The sequence below is a fragment of the Callospermophilus lateralis genome, chromosome 19, assembly GCF_048772815.1.
Source record: "Callospermophilus lateralis isolate mCalLat2 chromosome 19, mCalLat2.hap1, whole genome shotgun sequence".
NCBI classification, from domain to species: Eukaryota; Metazoa; Chordata; class Mammalia; order Rodentia; family Sciuridae; genus Callospermophilus; species Callospermophilus lateralis.
In genome coordinates this window covers 5,427,244-5,442,587 of record NC_135323.1, presented here as the reverse complement: position 1 = coordinate 5,442,587, position 15,344 = coordinate 5,427,244, and the positions used below count along the sequence as shown (strand labels likewise).

The 15,344-nt window shown below is 42.3% G+C and overlaps 1 protein-coding gene and 1 pseudogene across 2 annotated transcripts in view; both read left to right on the top strand.

Moving 5' to 3' along the window:
- Positions 1-1,574: 1,574 nt before the first annotated feature.
- Hmox2 (heme oxygenase 2) overlaps positions 1,575-15,344 on the top strand; it is a 29,278-nt gene continuing 15,508 nt past the window's right edge. The window contains exon 1 of one of the 2 annotated variants that reach the window (XM_076839911.1): positions 1,575-1,667. The gene's annotated coding sequence lies outside the window, so the exon portion shown is untranslated. Of the gene's footprint in view, positions 1,668-8,920; positions 8,942-15,344 lie in introns of those variants that run through there. The other variant, XM_076839913.1, reaches the window with a different exon arrangement.
- On the top strand, positions 11,251-12,159 carry LOC143385223 (high mobility group protein B1 pseudogene; annotated as a pseudogene).

The window sequence follows — 15,344 nt, the reverse complement described above, 5'->3', positions numbered from 1 at the left end:
ATTCTAAAACAATGGCCTCCTTTAATTTTTATTTAACAGGAGTATCATTTTATGTATGGCAGTGACCTTCTTGCTTGTGCCTCTTTGGTGTCACAAAGTGTGCCTCTAGAATAGCTACGCCCCTCAAAAAGTAATTCCATTCCCCAAGTGGAATTATTGGATATTAAATTTTAATAGACTTTTGTTAAATTGTTCCCCCTTCCTCAGTAAATTCCCACGAACACTGGGTGTTTGCCACATTTTTGCCAATGCTGTCATGTGATTTGTAGTCAGTTCTGTACTGGAAACCAATGTGGCTGGAGCAGAGAAGGCATGCAGGTAGAGTCCTGCTCTGGATGAGCCTTAAGAGATGGTGACAGCATGTAGACTGATGGCTGGGGGTGGATTTGCAGAGTAAGGCAAGGATGGAGGCGGGTATTGGGGAGCCATTAAAGAGTTTTCAGGAGAGGATCCCATTTGGTTTTGCTGTTTGAAGAACAGAGAAAGGCCAATGCAGGGAAACCAGATACAAGACTGGTAGCAGAGGTGGGCGGAATCCACATACAGGTTTTGCTGTGGGTCTGCACAGGAATAGCTAACATATTGAACTAGCCAGTGACCCAGAAGGAGACGTGAAGGTTGACAACTCAGTTCCTTACCTCACTGAATGGACTCCTTATGTCACTTGTAATGCCAGATTCATGGGACCCCAATAGACCTCCAAGAGCCAAGTCCAATGCAATCACACGTCTTTATTGCACGTTTGAGCCTGGACTCACAACCATTTCCGTCACAGTGGTCCAGAGGAGTGAGTCCTGACCCTTAGTTCAGTGAGAATTTATAGGTTTTTTGGGAGATACTCTATGCCTCACAACATCATACAGCAAATCATTTCACACTGCAAGGAAATCAAACAACTCTTAACATTGATCAGCACATTCATTGGTGCGAGCAAGTTGGGTAAGGGTGATTGGTTAGTACAAATGGTGGATATCTTTGAACTGATTGGTTTAGGCCGGGAGGTGTTGCTAGAGTGTATATGCTAACCTTGCAGGGTGGCCTAATCAGGTCATCACCCAAACAACTGAGAGGAAGGCTTGGTATTTCAGGTATCTTCCCTGTCTCACTCTGATTGGATTTGCTATTGTCTGAATTAGGCCTCAAGCATTCTTTTGGTCTTTTCAGGAAATTGAATTTGCTGAGTCAAGGACATCTGGTACAGACAAATGACTCAGCAGGGTAGCTTATGTGCCTGGGAATGGGTTTCCAAGGACAAGGGTCACCCCGCCCCCACACACACACTTTGGACAGGCCCTGCTCTGAGATACAGGCAGGTATTTAAAAAATGGAGTCACATCAGTTTTTCACACTGAGCGGAAATAAAAGGATTAGATGACAACAGGAAAGACAAACACGTGGCCCAGTGTATCCGCCCTTGTTAACACATTCGCTCTGGTGGACTCTACCATTAGCTTAGACCCAGCGGCAGCGGCGAAAGCGCAGCCACGTGCCGCCTGCTCCGCGCAGGGGGCGTATCCCCCGCAGGGCCCGCCCCCGCGCGACGTGCGCACGTCGCGCCGTCCTCGCGCCCGCCCGCTTGGCTGCGGCGGCGGCGGCGGCTTCGCCTGAGGGAGTAGCTGGCAGACGAGCTGACGAGCGGACGCTCGGGGCGAGTAGACCCACGGCAGGTGAGTGGCCCGCGCCGTCCCCGGTCTTCCTCCCACCCCTCGGGCCGCGCCGCCTCCTCGGCGAGACCGGAGTTCGCCCGGGCCGTCTTGAGTGCGGTCAGGGGCTCCGTCCCAGTGCCGGCCTGAGGCTACACCGCGCGGGGGACGGCGAGGAGCGGGGCGCAGGCGGCCGAGGCGGGCCGCGAGCAGTGGTAAGGGACGCCGAAGCCGTGGACGCTGAATCTGGACGATGTGTCGGCGGCGCCCAGCCCCTGTTGGTGTCACGGGCGTGCTTGGCGAGGTGACCTCGGGGTCGCGGCCGGCGGCCTCGCTGGAGGTCGACCGTGGCGCTGGCGCTGTCCTGCCTTCTCGCTCCTCGCCTGGGCGGGAGGTGCCCAGTGGACCGCTGTCTGGGCTTCTCTGCGACCCGGGCAGCCTCGGTGCGGAGTGCAGGACTGGGAGGAGCAGCCGGTTGGTCTGGACGGGCAATTCACCTGTCACCTCCTAAGCACGGCACTCTGGGTGTCTTAATTGCCCAGTAAAAACTGCCAGCCGTGCCTTGCACCTTCTTTGCACAAGGCCTGTCTGTGTCATGCATTTAAATGAGTTCTGCTGGGCCTGTCGTTGTGGCCCTTGGCTCTTCATCCTTGCTGTGTTATCTGATGGCGCTGTAAACCACAACAGGCAGAGTGTGATGCAAAGAAACACTGTGTGATGCTCTCCAGGTGAGCAAGTTCCCTTGCTATCAGCCCCTTCCAAAACCTTGTGAAATGAGTTTTCATCTTGCAAAATGGGTTCAAGGAGAGATTCACAGTGAAGTAACTTGACCTGCATCCCACGCGAGGAAGACAACGACAGATGATCTTGAACCTGGTAGTTGGCCTCCAGATATTGTGTACTCTACTAAGTGAAGTTTTCGAGACTAGGGATGGATTATTTTAAGCGGTCTTCCCTTAAACTGTCCTGTCAAGTAGAAGGAAATGAGCTTACTGGGTTTTTCCATTGTTGTTATTTTTTCCTTTTTGGTATTGGGGATTGAACAGAAAAGCGCTACATTCCCAGCCCTTTTATTTTTTGAAAGAGGCTCTCAATAAGTGCTTAGATCTTCATTAAATTGCTGGGGCTGGCCTCAAACTTTTGATACTCCTGTATTCAGTCGCCCGAGCTTACTGGCTTTGTGCTTTTGAGTTTCTGGTATGGTGTTAGTTAACCAGTGTAAAAAAAATATATATTAAAAAATATATTTAATAAAGGGGATTGAACTCAGGGCTTTGTGCATGCTAAGCATGCACTCTACCACAAAGCGAAACCCTCAGCCTTAACCAGTGTGTGTGTTTTGTTTGTTTTTGCAGTACTGGGGATATAACCCAGGGGAGTTCTACCACTGAGCTACATCTCCACCTCTTTTATTTTTGAGACAAGGTTTCACTAAATAGCCCAGGCTGACCTCAAACTGGCCGTCTTTCCTCAGCCTCCAAGGTCAGCTGGGATTACAGGTGTGTGCCACCACAACCAGCTGTCACCTGTATGTGTGTGTGTAATGTTTTTTTACTTGTAGTTGGACATAATACCTTTATTTTATTTATTTATTTTTATGTGATGCTGAGGATTGAACCCAATGCCTCATACATGCTAGGCAGGCGCTCCACCACTGACCAACAACCCCAGCCCTAACCAGTGTGCTTTGATTACAGTTTTTCTTATTAAAATATTTACTTTCTTTGGGAAGGGGGAGAAGTCTACTAACTAGCTTTTTTTTTTTTCCCCAAGAAACATCACAAGACATAATCTTCAATTACCAGAAATTCACAGTTCAATAGGGCATTTACACATTTTTTTTTTGGTGAAATTGGAAGTTTTCAAATACAGTTTCTAAGCCAAAACCCTGGTGAGGGTGTGGGAATTTGTAGGTTTTGGAAATTCATGTTCATTGTATGACCTAATCCAACTGGGGATGTGAAGAGGGAAATCCTGTGATTCCTTCATTGTCTGACCTGATTTCCTTTTTTTGAGGTGTATTGGCACCAGAGTCAGGATATGAGCTACTCTAGAAATGACAATGAGATGAGTTACAGAAAGCACAATATTCATTACTTTAGCTCACTCAAGTCTATTGAAAATTGCAATACCGTACAGCTGTGCTGGGTCCACATTGATTTTTAAATTTCTTGGGTTTTTTTGGTACCGAGGATTGGACCCAGGGGAACTTAACCACTGACCCATATCCCCAGTCCTTTTAAAATATTTTATTTAGAGATAGGGTCTTGGTGAATTGCTTAGTGCCTTGCTAAATTGCTGAGGTTGGCCTTGAACTGGTGATCCCAGTGATCTTCCTGTTTCAGCCTCCAAAGCCTCGGAGATTACTGTGTGTGCTGCCACGCCCTACCAATTACCTTCTTCTTCTTTTTTAATTGTTGTTAGATCTTTATTTATTTGTTTATATGTGGTGCTGAGGATCAAACCCAGTGCCTCACACATGCCAGGCAAGTGCCCTACCATTGAGCCACAGCCACAGTCCCCAATTATCTGCTTTTTAATTATTATGTCTAGTTGACTTGTGTTTGTAAAAACAAGATGAAACCACTTTTTTTTTTTTTTTTTTTTTAAGTACTGGGGATGAACCCAGGGGCACTGAGCCACATCACCATCCTTTTTTATTTTTTATTTTCAGACAGCATCTTTCTTAGTGCTTAGGACCTCTATAAATTGCTGAGGCTGGCCTTGAACTTGGAATCCTCCTGTTTCACCCTCCAGAGTCATTGAGATTACAGATGTGCGCCACCATGCCTTGCCAAGAGTAGGCACTGTTTCTATATATGAATACATTTTGAACTTCTAGAAACAGTGCCAATTCTTTGCAGCAACAAAAAGAGATTGTTAATTAGAACCCTTAATATAAAATTGCTTGTATAGCAGTATTATATACTGAAAGAAATTTCACTTGTTTGACTGTTCTACTCTGTTCCTCTTTAGCATTATCTTTACAGTATTGCCTTCATTTATTTTACACAAGTTGTTGATTTAAAAAAATTCTTTTTTAGTTGTAGATGGACAGTATCTTTATTTATTTTTATGTGGTGCTGAGGATCGAACCCAGTGCCTCACATGTGCTAGGCAAGTGCTGTACCACTGAGCTACAACCCCAGTCCCCAAATGTTGATTCCTGTACTATACATTTTACAGTCAATTAGTGAATGCAGCTGAGTTTCTCTGAAAATTTCTTTTTTACATTTCTAATAAATTTCACATTGTATTGGAAAACAGTATTGGTTTACCAACATTTCATCTATTTACAAATGATGATGATAATGGTGATTATAATAATATTGGGGAATGAATCCAGAGGTGCTTTACCACTGAGCTGTATCTCCAGCTTTTTTTCTAAATTTTAAAATTTTGAGGCGGGTCTTGCTAAGTTGCTGAGGCTGACCTCAAGTTTGTGATCCTCCTGCTTTAGTTTCCAAGTTGCTGGGATTACAAGCATATGCCACCATTCCTGTCTAGAATAGGAATTATTAATCTGAAATTTGGGGTCCACAGATGAACCTTGGGGTCCTACAGTTGCTCGTGAATGGGACAGCCAACAATTTTTTAAATGTGATTATCCTGGAATGAGGATCTCATGCCTTCATCTGATTCTCAAAAGGATTATGCAACCAAAAATGTCTTAAGGATTATTCTGGCAAATACCTTTGGCCTCATCTTCAGGAGTGTGCAACTGTGTATCTTCAGATGAGCAGTTATTTAGGTGGAAGACTAGAGATAGACTCAAGGACATTCCTTTGTAAATAAACAGCCTTTCGCAGAACACCAGCTATTATGGGATGTACATGAGTACTTGTCCAAGGGACAGCATGTTCCCACTTATTCCTAGTGGTCTAATCTGGTTTCCAGGAAACGAGGCACAGTCTGAGGCTGCAGTACTCTCCTTGGCTCGTGTGAGTGAGGCAGAGATGTTTAAGGCTCATGGTCTGCCCTCAGGGATCTTTTAGTTTTTTTTTTAATATTCATTTTTTAGTTTTCGGTGGACGCAACATCTTTATTTTTATTTTTATGTGGTGCTGAGGATCGAACCCAGCGCCCTACACATGCTAGGCGAGCACACTACTGCTTGAGCCACATCCCCAGCCCCTTAGGGGTCTTATATAATCCATTGCAGCTGATTAGAATCAAAACTCAGAGTTAGAAGTAAGTACAAGTGAGTTGAAGACAGACCACCTGCTTTCTGGAAGGGCATGAAGATTTGAAGGAACTGTTGGATTTTTTTTTTTTTTTTTTTTTAAAGAGAGAATTTCAATATTTATTTTTCAGTTTTTGGCGTACACAACATCTTTGTTTGTATGTGGTGCTGAGGATCGAACCCGGGCCGCACGCATGCCAGGCGAGCGTGCTACCGCTTGAGCCACATCCCCAGCCCGGAACTGTTGGATTGTTGGAAATGAGGTGTGAAAGAGTAGGGAGTACCCTGAGCCCAGGCCTGGGAATAGTGGCTATTCAGCTTTCCACTGCTACTTTTTTTTTTTTTTTTAGGACATATTGGGTTAAGAGGCCCTGCCTAGAGGTGCTGGTCACTTGGCATATGAAATGGCAAAGGGTAAACTGTTTAATGAGTGTCCAGTCTCCCCTAGACCATAACTAAGCAAAGGTAGGCCAAACTCAGTGGTCCTGAGAGGCCTGGAGGAGCTGAGCTGCTAAGCCTCCCTTTTCTAACAGTGGAAACTCCACTTTTTTCTCCCTCATTTTTTAAAATTGATACATTATTATAGTTGTACATGTTAATGGGATTTGTTGTTACATATTTATACATACACAGAATATAACAATATAATTTGGCCGATATCACTCCACAGGATTTTCCCCCTCCCTCTTTGCCTTTTACCACTTGGTCCCTTTCCTCTACTCATCTCCCTTTGAGTTTTAGGATATTCACCCCCCCCCACCTTTGTTTTTCTTTTTCCTCTCCAGCTTCCCATATAAGAAAAAACATACAACTCTTGACCCTCTGAGTTTGACTTATTAACATAATTTCATTTTTCTTCATGGCCGATTAAAACTCCAATACATATATATATCACATTCTCTTTATCCATTCGTCCATTGTTGGACACTTAGTCTGGTTGTGAATTGACTGTTGTGAATTTTGCTGCTATAAACATGGGTATCATGTATTACTGTAGTATATGATGACTTTTATTCTGTATGGTAGGGGCCGGGATTGTGGCTCAGCAGTAGAGCGCTCACCTAGCATGGGCAGGACCTGGGTTCGATCCTCAGCACCACATAAAAATATAGGCATTGTGTTGTGTTCATCTACACCTAAAAAAAAAAATATTAAAAAAAATTCTTTATGATAAAACTGAGGAGTGGTGTATCTGGTATACCCATTCCTAGTCCTTTTTCTTTCTTTTTTTTTTTTTTTTGCAGTGCTGGGGACTGAACCCAGGACTTTGAGCATGTTAGGCAAGTGCCCTGCCACTGAGCCATCCCCAGCCCCACTCCATGCCTAGTCTTTTGAGGAGCTTCCGTATTGATTTCCATAGTGGTTATACTAATTTACAGTCCCACCAACAGTGTAAAAGTATTCCTTTTTCTCTACATCTTTTCTAGCATTTGCTATTATTTATATATATTTTTTATACCTTTATTTATTTTTATGTGGTGCTGAGGATGAAACCCAAGGCCTCACATGTGCTAGGCGAGTGATCTACAGCCCCAACCCCATGTTATTATTTATATTCTTGATGACTGCCATTCTGACTAGTATAAGATGAAATCTCAGGAGTTTTGATTTGCATTTCCTTAATTGCTAAAGATGTTGAACATTTTTTCATGTATCGACCATTTGCATTTCTTCTTTTTTTTAGAAGTGTCTTTGAATTCATTTTCTCATTTATTAATTGGTTTATTTGATTTTTTGGTGTACTCTTTGTGGGGGTACTAGGTATTGAATCAGGGGCACTCAACCACTGAGCCACATCCCCAGCCCAGTTTTGTGTTATATTTAGAGACAGGGCCACACTGAGTTGCTTAGCGCCTCGCCATTGCTGAGACTGGCTTTGAACTCACGATCCTCTAGTCTCAGCCTCCCAAGCTGCTGGGATTACAGGTGTGTGCCACCATGCCTGGCTGGTGTAAATTTTTTTGAGCTCTTTATGTAGTGTAGATATTAATCTTCTGTCAAAAGAGTAGCTAGCAAAGATTTTCTCCTATTCTGTGGATTCTCTTGTCACATTCCTAATTGTTTCCTTTGCTGTGTTGTAAGCTTCCCTTTATTTGCTTTATGTATTGGCCTTCTGTATAGTATTTTGTCTGATAAAAGGCTTGAGTAATACCTCTTACCACCCTGGAGAGCCTGCTTCTCTACTTTTCCTAGTGTATGAGCTATTGGATAGTTACCCTCCCCATCTTGTCTACCTACTTTTTTTTTTTTAAGTTAGCTATTCATTGTTGCCTAATCAAGTCTTCAGTTGATAGTTGATATTCTGGGCTGTTTGAATTTCCCCTTGGTAATGATTAATGGAAATAATTTACTGAAAAGAAAAAAATAACACCCCCCCCCAGCAGTTTATCAGCATAAAACTGAATTAAGTTCTTCTTCCATGTTCTTCAACTAGGCAGTGCCCACAAACAAGCACATTAAATTACATTTAATTGGGGCTGGGGGTGTGGCTCAAGCGGTAGCGCGCTCGCCTGGAATGCGTGCGGCCCGGGTTCGATCCTCAGCACCACATACAAAGATGTTGTGCCCGCCGATAACTAAAAATAAATAAATATTAAAATTCTCTCTCTAAAAAAAAAATAATAATAAATAAATAAATTACATTTAATTCCCAATTTAATTACCCCAATTTGGGATGATTTTAAGGAATTGAATTCTTGGGAATTATAAAAATCATAATTAATTATAGTTATAAAAAATTATACTCTTGGGAATTAAATCCAATTTCTGATACTGCTCCCACCTCCACTGCAAAAAAAAAAAAAAAAAAAAAGATGGGAGCTGGGAATATAGTTTAATGATAGAGTGCTCTTAGGTTCACTGCCTAGTACAAACAAAAAAGGTAGTATAGTGTCCTCCTACTAATCGGCTTTCAGAGACCTTAAAACAAAATCTGAAACGTGCTCTGCCTTATGTGTGGAATCTGGTTTAAAATCAATTAATGGAATATTTCTCCTTCAAATATGAAACAATGAATTCAAGCACAGAGAACCACATGTTTGATTTACCCGTAAGACCATGTATTTATTGTTTATTGCAGAACTGGGGATTAAATGCAGGACCTGGTACCTACTAGGCAAGTACTCTACCACTGAGCTGCTTCCTTTTCAAATGTTGCTAAATTGACTAGGCTGACCTTGAATTTGTGATCCTTCTCCTTCAAACTTCTGAGCAGCTTGAGATTATAGGCATGTTTCACTTCTGGCCCTACAAGCTCGTTCTTTTTTGTTTGTTTTTGATTTTGTGTGTGTGTGTGTGTGTGTGTGTGTGTGTTTCCCCCAGGATTGAACCCAGGGGCACTTAATTACTGAGCCATACCCCAGCCCTATTTTAATATTATATAAGAGTTAAGGTCTCACTAAATTGCTTAGAGCCTCACTAAATTGCTATGCTAGCTTTGAATTGTGATTCTCCTGCTTTAGCCTCTTGAGCCCCTGGGATTACAGGCATGCACCACCATGCTTGGCTACAAGGCCATTTTTATCCCCCACCATCCATTCACATTTCTTCTGTAGAAATTTTTGCCATAAATGCTGCTCAGGGAAATGCTTGCTCGCTAGCCAGCTGTTTTCTTTATTTCTGGGATTCATCTTTAGTTGTTCGCTGTCATCAGCTCTGTGCCTCAATTTTGATAATACTTAGCATTCTCGAACTCACTTATTCACTTAGGAAACTCTAACTAGCTATGTGCTCTGTGTTGGGTGATAGGAGACTCAGATGAATGAGCTGTAATCTGGAAAACAAATATGTAAACAAAGAAGTATAACAGGATATAAGTGCTACAATAGATCATGAAAGGCTTCCTTTGGTAGCTCTCAATATAATATCAAACCACCAAGATTATCCCTGATATTGTTTTCTAGAATTTATTTTTAGTATCAACACAAGCTTTTTTTTTTCCCCCTTTCTTTCTTTTGAGAAAAAACAGTAAGAAATATAGGAGTTACTCTAACTGAAATAAGGGAGACTCAGAGCTTTTCTGCTCTCCCTCCTGCTGGCTGAGAATGAACTCATTGGAGTTCCAGGAAGGCCTACAACTATGTAGCAGCAAGAACTAAGACCTGAGAAGCAGAACTAAATCTTATAATTCTTGGCTTACTTTCAGTCAGACACCAGACTGATAAATGATTGGTTTCTCCAGTTTTAAGTTCTATCTCATCAATAAATCAGTAATAGGTTTAACTTCTAGTGATCCCAACACAAATGAGGATTATCCCCAGGAAGGCACTGTGACCCTTTTCATTGTCCCTGTGGGCAGTGCCATGTTACCCTACCTACTAACATTCTTAGAAATCAGGCCCTGTGTGGTGGCACACACCTGTAATCCCAGCTGCTCAGGAGGCTGAGGCAGTATGATCATGAGTTCAAAGCCAGTCTCAGAAACTTAGTGAGGCCCTAAGTAACTTAGTAAGATCCTGTCTCTAAATAAAATATAAAAAGGGGGATGTGACTTAGCGTTTAAGCGCCCCTGGATTTAATCCCCAGTAGCCCCCCCCCCCAAAAAAAAAGAAAAAGAAAAAAGAAAGAAATATGTAAAGCCAGGAACTATGCATTTATTTAATTTTCATAACTATGTTCAGAACTGTTATTACAATGAAAAGAAATCTGAGAAATCAAGTAACAGGTCCAAGGCCACCCTGGTACATGGTTTGCTCTCAGTTGCACATGTCAGGAACCTGTGCCGTAACCATGTCTGTGTGCTGCCTCTTGGTCTCAGTGTGATTGGAAGAGTTCTCTTGGCTGGCTCAGCTCAGTTAACTTTCATTTGGTGCCCACCACTTGTCAGGCTCTAAAGATATCACAACTTAATACATAATTCAGTTCTTGTGTGTTGTAGTAACATATTAGTATTGTGCTGTACAGAAAGAATTTCTGTACAAATGCCTGCTATTAGACTTGTTGAACCCATCTTCTAGAAACTTTCAGATGGAGGGATTCAGTCTCATGATGTAGGATGTATAATACAAATATTTAAATATGTATCTAAATTAAAAGCCACATGTGGCATTCATACAGTTAGTGCTAAGTGACCATTGGGATGGGGAAGCCATGTCGTGGGAATTTCCTTTTTTTTTTTCTCCTATTGGTGAGGAAGTAAAGAACTACTCTGTCTTGCACTGGGAAAGTCCAGTAGCTGATATCTTGGTCCCCTGCCAACACAGACACAAGTCTATGTGTGTGGAAATGTGTGTGGAAGTTTCTCACATGAACGAAGCAGTACCTCTTCTCCTAGAGGACTTCAGAAAGGAGCTGGAGCATATAGAAAGCTTTCTTAGAAAGTTAGTGGAAAGTCTTTTTGCTAAATAATCACTGTGTCACTTTGATTTTCTGCCTTTTAAGTATAATTATGAGATGTGTCACATGTAATTTGTTATTAACAGTGAAGTTTAGAGAGTAATGTTACAGAGCGGAGAGAGTGAGGAGGCTGCGTCTGGCTCCCGCTCTCACAGCCATTGCAGTACATTGAGCTCCATAGAGACAGCGCCGGGGCAAGTGAGAGCCGGACGGGCACTGGGCGACTCTGTGCCTCGCTGAGGAAAAATAACTAAACATGGGCAAAGGAGATCCTAAGAAGCCGAGAGGCAAAATGTCATCATATGCATTCTTTGTGCAAACTTGCCGGGAGGAGCACAAGAAGAAGCACCCAGATGCTTCAGTCAACTTCTCAGAGTTTTCTAAGAAGTGCTCAGAGAGGTGGAAGACCATGTCTGCTAAAGAGAAAGGAAAATTTGAAGACATGGCAAAGGCGGACAAGGCCCGTTATGAAAGAGAAATGAAAACCTATATCCCTCCTAAAGGGGAAACAAAAAAGAAGTTCAAGGATCCCAATGCACCCAAGAGGCCTCCGTCGGCCTTCTTCTTGTTCTGTTCTGAGTATCGCCCCAAAATCAAGGGAGAACATCCTGGCCTATCCATTGGTGATGTTGCAAAGAAACTGGGAGAGATGTGGAATAACACTGCTGCAGATGATAAGCAGCCTTATGAAAAGAAAGCTGCCAAGCTGAAGGAAAAATACGAAAAGGATATTGCTGCCTACCGAGCTAAAGGAAAACCTGATGCAGCAAAAAAGGGAGTTGTCAAGGCTGAAAAAAGCAAGAAAAAGAAGGAAGAGGAGGAAGATGAGGAAGATGAAGAGGATGATGAGGAGGAGGAAGATGAAGAAGATGAAGATGAAGAAGAAGATGATGATGATGAATAAGTTGGTTCTAGCGCAGTTTTTTTTTTCTTGTCTATAAAGCATTTAACCCCCCTGTACACAACTCACTCCTTTTAAAGAAAAAAATTGAAATGTAAGGCTGTGTAAGATTTGTTTTTAAACTGTACAGTGTCTTTTTTTGTATAGTTAACACACTACCGAATGTGTCTTTAGATAGCCCTGTCCTGGTGGTATTTTCAATAGCCACTAACCTTGCCTGGTACAGTATGGGGGTTGTAAATTGGCATGGAAATTTAAAGCAGGTTCTTGTTGGTGCACAGCACAAATTAGTTATATATGGGGACGGTAGTTTTTCATCTTCAGTTGTCTCTGATGCAGCTTATACGAAATAATTGTTGTTCTGTTAACTGAATACCACTCTGTAATTGCAAAAAAAAAAAAGTTGCAGCTGTTTTGTTGACATTCTGAATGCTTCTAAGTAAATACAATTTTTTTTATTAAAAAAAAAACAGTGAAGTTTATAAATGCTTTCTCTTTAAAAAGAACTCTAATTGGCTTAGCAATTATCCTTGTGTGCCTACTCTCACTCTGAGAGGCTTTTTAGAATAGAAGAAAGGACTGCTGTTATAGCTAACTGTTGGTAATTCCAGGTCTCCTATAGAACATTGTTTTCTATGCTCCAGGACCTGGCTGTTTCTATGGGACATTGTCATTCATGTATAAATCAGGGCCTATCTTCTGAGGGAGGAAAACAGTTGGGAATCCCCCATTCCTAGGAATTGTGGATACCTGTTCATTAAGATAAGGAATCAGAAGGTAAAAATGGGAGCAAACTGCTGTATTTCCCTCAGTACTCTTCAGGTATGGGCAGTGCCTGCTAGTAGTGCTGGGAAAGGACTACTCTGTCTTGAACTGGGAAAGTCCAGTAGCTGATATCTTGGTCCCCTGCCAACACAGACACAAGTCTATGTTGGACATGCCAGCTATTTGAAGTTATTGGTCCTTGGTCTAGGAATCCTTGTACCCACTCCTCATCACCAGATTCTGAACAATTACTGTGAAGAAACATGGGAATAATACCTAACTCTGTAGGCCTGTGGAAACATGTAAAGATCCCTTACAGCGCCAAAGTGAGAAATTGGAGCCGCCTCATTTAGTTGACCAAAACCTTGTCCTGTATTGCTAATCTTAAAAGAAGTTTCTGTTAACATATTTCTATCACAACTATTTCCAGGGCAACATACATTTTCAGAGGCAGAAAGACACGGGAATGACATAATTCCACATTCTTAAAGCCAGATCTTCTATTTCTCTGTAGTTACTCTGGTGATGGGTGCTATAGAGATATGCAGACCCTATTGTGACTCCCTGTTGGTGCCCTGTCCCAGAGCCCCTGGCTTCATTGTCCATCAAGGTCTGGGAGGCTTAACTGCCTCTTTCTAGCACTGAGTGCTGGCTTGTTCCATCTTCCCCCTTGGGATCAGCCTTGGGCTGCCCTATCAGTTAACAAAAGTAAATCTCACCAGGGAACAATCTTCTTAGTGTAATCTGAGTGAGCCAAGGTAAGTCTTTTGAGGAAAGGAAGAATTTGCTCTGAATCTTAATTAATTAATTTTGCATGCTGGGATTGAACCCAGGGCCTTGCACAAGCTAGGCAAGCACCCTACCACTGAGCTCCAGACCAGCTATGATTCTTTAAATGGAACCTAAGCACTTATTTCTTAGAAATGACAGGACTATTCTTACTTTTCATACTAAAACAATAAATCACATGCCCTGGTTAAATTCCTACACTGTGAGAATAAATGCAGTGTGGTGAGGGTGCTTCCAAAGCCTGTAGTTTCCATGTGGCTAGTATTCTGTGGTGACACCCCACTAATTTCAGTGCATGAACCATTAAGAATTTGTTGGAGACATAGGAGGAATCATCTTGCATTTAAAATGACTCAGGTTTAGTCCCAACTTGACTTTTCACTTCTGAGAGACTTTAGCTCTGTTAATTTTCTTGATCTTAGTTCTCTCTCTCTCTCTCTCTCTTTTTTTTTTTTTTTTAGTTTAGATGGATGCAATATCTATAGTGCTGAGAATCAAACCAAGTGCCTCACACGTACTTGGCAAGCACTGTATCACTGAGCCACAACCCCAACCCTTGATCTTAGTTCTTAATAGTACCCAGGTCTATCACACATGTAGTCCGTGCTATCTTCTGCCTCAACCCCTTTTGCCTTCTGCCCAGAAGGAATAGCTTCTAATGCTTAAAATTGGTTGTAGAGAGAAAAGTACGTGGGAGCTGACTGCCCATCTAGGTTCTGCACAACGAAAATTCAGTACAAGGGCTGGGGATGTGGCTCGAGCAGCCTGGGTGCGATCCTCAGCACCACATACAAATAAACATGTTGTGTCCGCCGAAAACTAAAAAATAAATATTAAAAAATTCTCTCTCTCTCTCTAAAAAAAGAAAAAAGAAAATTCAGCAGAAGCATTTTCCCCCCTTGCAGGTCTGGCGATTGCAAGTGGGGACACTCCATCACTGAGCTATATCCCCAGTCCTTTTTATATTTTCATTTTGATTGTTTTTATTCCTTTTTATTTGTTTATAATTTTGATATTTTGATACAGGGTCTTGCGAAGTTGCCCAGGCTGGCCTCAAAGTTACAATCCTCTTGTCTTAGCCTTCTGGGTAGCTTGAACCACAGGCTTGTGCCACTGTTCTCAGCCTTATACCTCTTATGAGACTAAAATGTCTTTGTCTTTTTAGTTCCAAGACCCATTCCTTTCACACAGGGCTGAATCTTGTATTTTATTTCATTTGTAGTAAGAAGGCTCACGCTTTCTCTCTCTCTCTCTTTTTGTTGTTGTGCTGGGTGTTTTCAGTTTCACATCTTGTCTTTAGTGTCTGCTTTGACTGCTTGCTCAGTTGTATTTGGACATGCTCAAGATGAACATAACTACCCACCCCCAATTTAGAAAATGCCTGCAGGGGGAGTCTTGGACTTCCTGAACTGATGTCAGTTAGTTTGTTTGTTTTTGTTGTTATAGATGGACAGAATGTCTTTATCTTGATTATTTTTATGTGGTACTGAGGATTGAACCCAGTTCCTCATGCATGCCAGGCAGGCGCTCTTCCACTGAGCTACAGCCCCAGCCCTGATGTCAGTTTTTTTGAGGTTGTTGACTTTTGACTGATTGGCAGTTTTTATGTTTTGTAAAAAGTGCTAGGGAGCGCTGGGGTTGTGGCTCAGTGGTAGAGTGCTTGCCTAGCATGTGCGAGGCCCTGGGTTCAATCTTCAGCACCACATTAAAAAAATAAATAAATAAAATA